Consider the following 7,907-nt stretch of genomic DNA (forward strand, 5'->3'; position numbering starts at 1 on the left):
AAAAAAAAAAAAAAAAAAAAAGATCTTGACCGTGTGCTAGCAGAGATAGCGACTGATGACAAATGAACACAGAGCGTCATCATCTGTCATCCTCACGGCTGCAGTTCAGGCCAGAATGACTAAGGAGTGGACATCACGGGCCAGTGAGAACGCTGAGTCCCTGGAGCCCTTAGATGGGGCAGGAACACAAACTGGCTCATCCCTCTCACAAGCAGTCAGGTCTTCTCTTACATTAAGTCATGTGCTTGTTGGTCCCGCTGCTACTCACTTACCCTTGAGCAGTAAACCACTCACAGCCAGACCCAAAGGCTCATAGCATCTTGGACCATAATAATAATAATCCCAAATTGGAAATAATGAGATGACCATTCTACTGGTGAATGTGAGCTGGGTATGGTGGTTCACGCCTGTCACCCCAGCTCTTGAGAGGCAGAGGTAGGAAGGTTGTCACCAATTTCAGGGGAACCAAGGCTACACAGGGAGACTCTATCTTACAAAGAAGAAGGTCTGGGCGAAGCTCATTGGGCTAAGCAGTTGTCCTAAAGCAGGAAGTCTTGAGTGTGAGTCTCCAGAACCTATATACACAGGATTTGGTAGGAATGCGTAATCCCAGCTTTTGCAGGGTAAGATGTGGCAGGGAGATAGAAGAATCTCCAGAAATTCTCTGGCTGGGGCTATAGCCCGATGGCAGGGTGCTTGCCCTAGGTCCGACCTCGCCTAAAGGAGGGAGCCATTGAGACCTGGCTCTGGACATATAGTACTATAATCTCAACTTCTTGGAAACTGAGTCAGGATCTCAAGTTTAAGACCTTCCTGAAGTACAGGGCAAGACCAAGGTCAGTGTAGGCAACTGCGCTGGCTGGCTTTGGGTGTGAACTTGACACAAGCTGCAGTTATCACACAGCAAGGAGTCTCCCTTGAGGAAGTGCCTCCATGAGATCCAGCTGTAAGGCATTTTCTCAATTAGTGATCAAGCGGGGGAGGTCCCCCTGTGGGTGGTGCCATCCTGGGCTGGTAGTCCTGGGTTCTATAAGAGAGCAGGCTGAGCAAGCCAGGGGAGGCAAGCCAGTAGGTAACATCCCTCCATGGTCTCTGCATCAGCTCCTGCTTCCTGACCTGCTTGAGTTCCAGTCCTGACTTCCTTTGGTGATGAAAGCAATGTAGAAGTGCAAGCTGAATAAATCCTTTCCTCCCTAACTTGCTGCTTGGTCATGATGTTTTGTCCAGGAATAGAGACCCTGACTAAGACAGCAACTTAGACAGCTTCTCATAGTTCTTAGTGAAAGGGCCTGGGATGCTGGTGAAATGACTTAATGGGTTCAGGTGCTTGCTTCCAGGCCTGATAACCTGAGTTCTGTCTCTGAGACCCACATGGTGGAAGGAGAGAGCTGACCTCCACACACAGAACATGGGATGCCCCCCATAAATAAATGTAATTAAAAATAAAATAAACGGACAAGGTCTAGCTCAGTAGTAAAGTGCTTGCCCAAGGTGCTCTAGGCCCAATTCCCAATACCACGCTTGTCATGAATGTATAGCTGTGATCAGTGCCCAAGGTACAGGCACAAATCCCAGTGGCCAAGAACCCCTCCTCCAGGACAGGAAAGCCTGCCTGGTTCTCATGTGTGACCCCCCCCCAACCTCACACCTGCTCAGGGTTCCACTCTCAGCGTCCGGACAGGAAGTGGGTCAGATGCATTTGCCTGCCAAATCACCAGTGCATGACCACCTTGTCACTCTGTCAGCTTGGGGGAGGAGAACCAAGTTCATGTCCTATCCTGAGAAGACACAGAGCGCATGTGTCTGTCCCTGGCCTTCTGACTCATGCCCAGGTTCCTATCTGTGGGAGCAGTGGCTGGCTGGGCAGCATCTCTGAGGAGGCCTGGGTATCCATTAACTGTCAGGGGAACAGCTTACCCGGCAGAAGAGAAAGAGAGAAGGCATTTGTGACCCAAGCTCTCAGGCCAAGTGCGTGCACACTGAGGCTCCACTGGGCTTTGCTTACAGAGATGGGAGTACTGAGAGTGTGAAGTGCAGCTATTCAGCCCATGCCTGAGGAGTGCCTCAGACGGTGGCTTATTCCTCCACACTGGTATACAAAGGCCACCGGACCTGTAGCCAGATAAGGACCCATATGAGGAAGACAGGTGGGATTCTTCCTTCTGAGCCAGGAATGCTGTGCCCTGCTTCTCCTTGGCTATGCCCTCTGCCCTTAGTCATTTCCTTGTATTAGCCTCCCAGGCAGCCAAGGTGGCGTGTTAGCTCTGGGATAGCTGAGTTTGGAGGTCTGTGTGTCTGCAGCACCCAGGACAGACCAGTAGCGTACAGACGAGGGAGAGAGCGAGAGGCACAGGCCCTAGGGTCAGACCTGCTGGGCTTGACCAGCTGCCTCTCAGAAAGGATTCCAGTCCCCCATGAAGTGACTCTTCTTCATCTCTGCACACAGGGGCCTGCGGGAGGGGTCCCCGGAGCAGGAGCCTCCTCCTGTCCGGGATAACCAGACCCTTGTCCTTTTCTCAGCCCGGCTTCTGCCTTTCAAAGGCAGTTCAGTAGCTTTTTTTCCCCTCCCATACCTGTCTGTCTGTCTGTCTGTCACCCGTGTGTCTGGTGCCCCGGGAAGGCAGAAGAGAGTATTGGGTCCCCTGGAACTGAAGTTATAGACAGTAGTGGACTGTGATGTGGGTCCTGGGAATTGAACCCACGACCTCTAGGAAGAGCAGCCAATGCTTTTAACCATTGCGCCACCTCTCTAGCCCCAGTTTGTTTGCTTTAACTGGGGGCCTGGTTTCCTTCCTTACTAACTTGGGAAACCCTACTTCCTAAAGGAAGACACTGTGATTGGTACCCCTGCTACTGAGGAGAGTGACCAGAATCAGAGAAGTTAAGCAACTTGTTTGAAGCCACAGGGCTGAAGTGGCCTCAAACCCAGGCCACTGACCACAGAACCTGGGGTTCTAACAGCTCACATTTTGGTGGCTTAGTGTGTCCCGATTTGTGATTGTGGTAGGAGCGCCTGCCCCGGCAAGCCTTCTGCAGGACCGCCATGTTAGTGTTTTCTGTAATTAGGCCTCTGGGGCAGCTCTGAGCTACCTGCCAAGTGCTTTGGGGGCTCTTGATAGGAACTTGAAACCTTTTTCTCCTTCTTGGAACCTTCTAGAAACAATGCTGCCTCTCTATCTCAGAGGAAGCAACCTGGAAGAGGTGGGTACCTCAGAAAGGATAGGGGCTGCTTCATAGCCTCCATGCTGAGCATGGGCTGCAGAGGGCCTCACGGGGAATGCTGGGAATATGATAGGATTACGCTTCGTCCCTGGGTCACATCCAGTCTCCAAAGCCCAGAGATGAACTGCAGCGCCCAAGGAGGCCAACACACTGAAGTGGCTTGAAGGAGAGTCAGGAGACCAGCTTTGGAAGGACTGCAAAGCAATTCCTGTTGGAAGCCTAGGCACCCCTCCCCCCACCTTGTGACTTTCTTAAAGGCTGTGTGAACGTGTCATAGTTCTGGCATGTTCTCAGATGTGCTCCCTAAGTCTTCCTCCTCTGCCCTGTGAGCTCCCTGCAGTCTCTGGGTGGGCACCCTCAATCACATGGACGCAGAGGCCTGGAGATGCCCCACAGCTGCCTTCTGAGGCCAAACAGCAGCCCCAGGGTTCCTTCATGTACGCCTGTGGTTCCTCTATCAAACAAGCTGGCTGAAGGCCATTGGTGCAGCTTGTGCCAGGCAGCGGAAGGTGGGCTGAGGATTCACTCGAGCTGGGCTGGAAGCTCTGGCCCTGGGCCTGCTGGCCAGGGAGGAGCAATCTGTTTGGTGGCTGTAAGAGTGAGTGCTTCTTCCGGGGCGGGCCTTGGTCTCTGCTGACCAGCAGTGAGGAGAGGCTCATGGTGGCACTGGCTCTTTTGTATGCTGCCTCCATCTTTGTCCTGGTCCTCTTGGCTATTACCGATGGCCTTGCTTGTATCTAGGTCACTGTGCAGCCCCAGAAAGGTTAGTTCCACAGGCAAAGGAAGTGGTATTTGGATCTCTTTTCCCAGTGGTTGGCAACCTTCCTCATGCTGGGACCCTTTAATACATTTCTTCATGTTGTAGCGACCCCCACCCCTACCACCATAAAGTTATTTTTATTGCTACTTTGTAACTGTAGTTTTGTTGCTGTTATGAATAGTAATATAAACATCTGTGTTTTCTGATGGTCTTAAGCAACCGCCACGAAAGGGTATTTGACCCAAGGGGGTCAAATGGGGTCGCGACCCACAGGTTGAGAACCACCACTCTATACCCTGCCAGAGTCTGCCTCAGAGCCCCTCAGGAATGCAGGTTTGGAAGGGATCTGTTCTGTTCCTTGTTCTCCATGTTCCTGGCTTCTCCACGGTCCTACTCTGGCTATCAGAGCCAGTCCTGCCTATTCCAAGTCTGTTGCCCCACCCCCACCCCAAGTCACATCCTTGAGAGCCCCATCCCCAGCCTCTGTTCTTGCTGTTGATGGCTTGCTGTCTGTCTGTCTGTTCTCGCTATTATCAACTTAGCCTTGAAGGTCCAACTTAGTCATTCTCGTCCCTACTCTCTTCCTTAAGCAGCTGTTCCTGGGCCACCTACGACTGTGCTGCCAATTCCAAACAGTGCTGGCCAGAGGGGAGGGTATACGGTTTAGGCCAGGGCAACCGGTTTACGGTGGAAGGGCAAGTCTCTAAGGGACTCCACTCTCAGGTTCCAGGTGGGGACAGCTGACTGCCAAAGGCCGCAGGGAGGGGTTTTCCCCACCTTGCCCACCTGGCCCCTCAGGGCCTACACTCCTACGACACTAGCAGTGACTTACACAACTCGGAGCCTCAGTCACTTCATTTGTAGATGGAGGACAGGAGAGTAGTGCCAGACAGCAGGCTACAGCATGTCAGCTTCTGTACTTCACACGGTTTGGTAGCTACTCCTAATGACAACTTGATTCATTCAGTCATCCAGACAGCGCCTGGGGGAGAGGAGATTGTAGCAACCCCAGCTCTGTATTGTCACACCCTTCAAGCATGTGTGTGTGTTTGTGTGTATAACTTTGTGTTTGTGTATGTGTGTATATATGTGTGCGTGTGTATATACATGTGTATGTGTGTGTATGTATATATGTAAGTGTGTATGTGTCTGTGTGTGTCTGTGTGTATATGTGTGCATGTGTGTCTATGTGTGTGTATATGTATGTGTATGTGTCTCTGTGTGTCTGTGTCTGTGTGTCTGTGTGTGTATGTGTGTCTATGTGTGTATGTATATCTGTGTGTGTATGTGTATGTGTGTGCATGTGTGTTTGTGTATATAAGTGTGTATATGTGTGCATTCGTGTGTCTCCGTGTGTGTGTTTACAGGTACATGTGACTGTGTAGCAGCCAAAGGAGAACATTAGATGCCCTGCTCTGACAGTTTTCACCTTCTTCCTTTGAGGCAAAATTTCCCATTGACCTGGAATAGGCTGTGAGCTCCTCTTGTCTCTGCTCCCCTTCTCCAAGGCCGGAGCTATAGGTGCTCCTGTGGCCATCCTGGCATTTCTTCTTCATGCTAACATCTGAACCCAGGCCCTCATGTTTGAGCAGTGCCTTAGGTTTTTGTTACTGCACCTTAATGAAAAGCGGCTTGAGGAAGAAGTTTGTTTCAGCTTAAAACTGTCAGGCGCCGGCACATCCCTGAGGGAAGACATCCAGGAGCTGATGCGGAGGCCACGGAGGAGTTTCTGCTCACTGCTCCCTTCTCATTGCTTTCTTGCAGCACACACAGCACGCACAGCACGCAGGACCACCAACCCAGAGGGCACTGCCACAGTGAGGCACATCAGTCATCAACCAAGACAACACCCACAGGCCAATCTGGTGGGAGCATGTTCTCAGCTGAAGTTCCTTCTTTTTTTTTTTTTTAATAAAAAAAATTGTATTTACTTAGAAGCATTCAGAATGTCAACAAAACAGCCACATTTTTTTCAATTACAGAGTAGTATTCAGTTAACAGAACAATTATCTTCATATAAGCTGCATCAGAGACAACTGAAGATGGAAAAAAAACCAAAAATAATACAAAAAAATAAAATAAAACAAACTGCTGTCCCCATATATAACTAATCTGTGCTGTGCACCAACAAGAACCTGCTTTACATTTCCATGCCAATTTACAACCCCCAGACTGTACCAGGCAAGGTTAGTGGCTATTGAAAATACCACCAAGACAGGGCTATCTAAAGACACATTCGGTAGTGTGTTAACTGTACAGAAAAAGACACTGTACAGTTTAAAAACAAATCTTACACAGCCTTACATTTCAGTTTTTTTCTTTAAAGGGGTGATTTGTGTACAGGGGGGTTAAATGCTTTATAGACAAGAAAAAAACTGAGCTAGAACCAACTTATTCTTCATCATCTTCTTCCTTTGTCTTCCTCCTCTTCCTCCTCTTCCTCATCCTCTTCATCCTCCTCCTCATCTTCCTTTTCCTTCTTTTTCTTGCTCTTTTCAGCCTTGACCACCCCCTTTTCCGCTGCATCAGGTTTTCCTTTAGCTCTGTAGGCAGCAATATCCTTTTTGTACTTCTCCTTCAGCTTGGCAGCCTTCTTCTCACAGGGCTGCTTGCCATCCGCTGCAGTGTTGTTCCACATCTCTCCTAGTTTCTTTGCAACATCACCAATGGATAAGCCAGGATGCTCGCCTTTGATTTTGGGGCGATACTCAGAACAGAGCAAGAAGAAGGCCGAAGGAGGCCTCTTGGGTGCATTGGGGTCCTTGAATGTCTTTTTAGTCTCCTCTCTGGAGGGATGTAGGTTTTCACTTCTCTTTCATAATGAGCCTTGTCAGCCTTTGCCATATCTTCAAATTTCCCCTTTTCTTTAGCAGACATGGTCTTCCACCTCTCTGAGCACTTCTTGGAGATCTCTGAGAAGTTGACAGAAGCATCCGGGTGCTTCTTCTTGTGCTCCTCCCGGCAGGTTTGCACAAAGAATGCATATGAGGACATTTTGCCTCTAGGCTTCTTAGGATCTCCTTTGCCCATGCTTAGTTGATTTTCTTCCTCGAGGCAGAGTCACCTAGTTCCCGTCCGGCTCTCGCTTGCCCCAGTGCTCTCTCTATGGAGCTCAATGTACTGCAATGGCTCAAGTTCCTTATTCTTAAATGACTCTATAAACCAGGCTGTGGCACACACCTTTAATCCCAGCACTCAGGAGGCAGAGGCTGGTGGATCTCTGAGTCCGAGGCCAGCCTGGTCTACAGGAGAGCCGGGGCTGCACAGACTGTCTGAGGGGGAGGTGGGGAGTAGCCAGCACAAGCCAAGAGTGCTCCACTGAACCACGTCTTCAATCCCACGGAGCAATGTTGATATCCTTACTGACCTCCAATCCCCACGGTCACAGTGTGGCTTCCTGCACACATCTGGCCTCCCCCTTTATCTATCCCTCTCTGCGACCCTTCAAGGTCTTGATACTCCTCACTGTGCAGGAGTGGAGGTGAGGAAGGCCCTCAGAGACCTGCCATCTTCTTCTCCGTCCATAGCTAGGGAAGCCAAGACCCCGGAGGCCAGGAGGCTGGACCAGTGGCGCAGAGAGGGAAGCAACGGTAGGCAGCAAGCCAAGCGAGGTGCCTTAAAGTGGGTCTTTGGTTTAATCACAACTGAGATCTGGATCTCTGGAAGACTGGGAGCTACCGCCACAGGTGAGATTCTAAGGCAGCAAGGGAGGGCAGCATGGGAGGCATCCGGAGGACACAACGGTGTGCCCTGCAGTTGGCGCCACATAGCAATTCAGATGTCTAGGTGACTGAAGTAGCCTGGGCACCAGGCCACCGAGGGGGTGTCTGCACAGATGACTTCTGGGAAGTCCAGCAACATTGCTTCAGCTGAGCATCTCAGGAAAGTGTGTGTGTGTGTGTGTGTGTGTGTGTGTGTGTGTGTG

General features: G+C 50.5%; 1 pseudogene; it reads right to left on the reverse strand.

Moving 5' to 3' along the window:
* Positions 1 to 6,373: 6,373 nt before the first annotated feature.
* Positions 6,374 to 7,012, reverse strand: LOC110324846 (annotated as a pseudogene).
* Positions 7,013 to 7,907: the final 895 nt, after the last annotated feature.

This window comes from Mus pahari, chromosome 7, assembly GCF_900095145.1.
Source record: "Mus pahari chromosome 7, PAHARI_EIJ_v1.1, whole genome shotgun sequence".
Classification (NCBI taxonomy): Eukaryota; Metazoa; Chordata; class Mammalia; order Rodentia; family Muridae; genus Mus; species Mus pahari.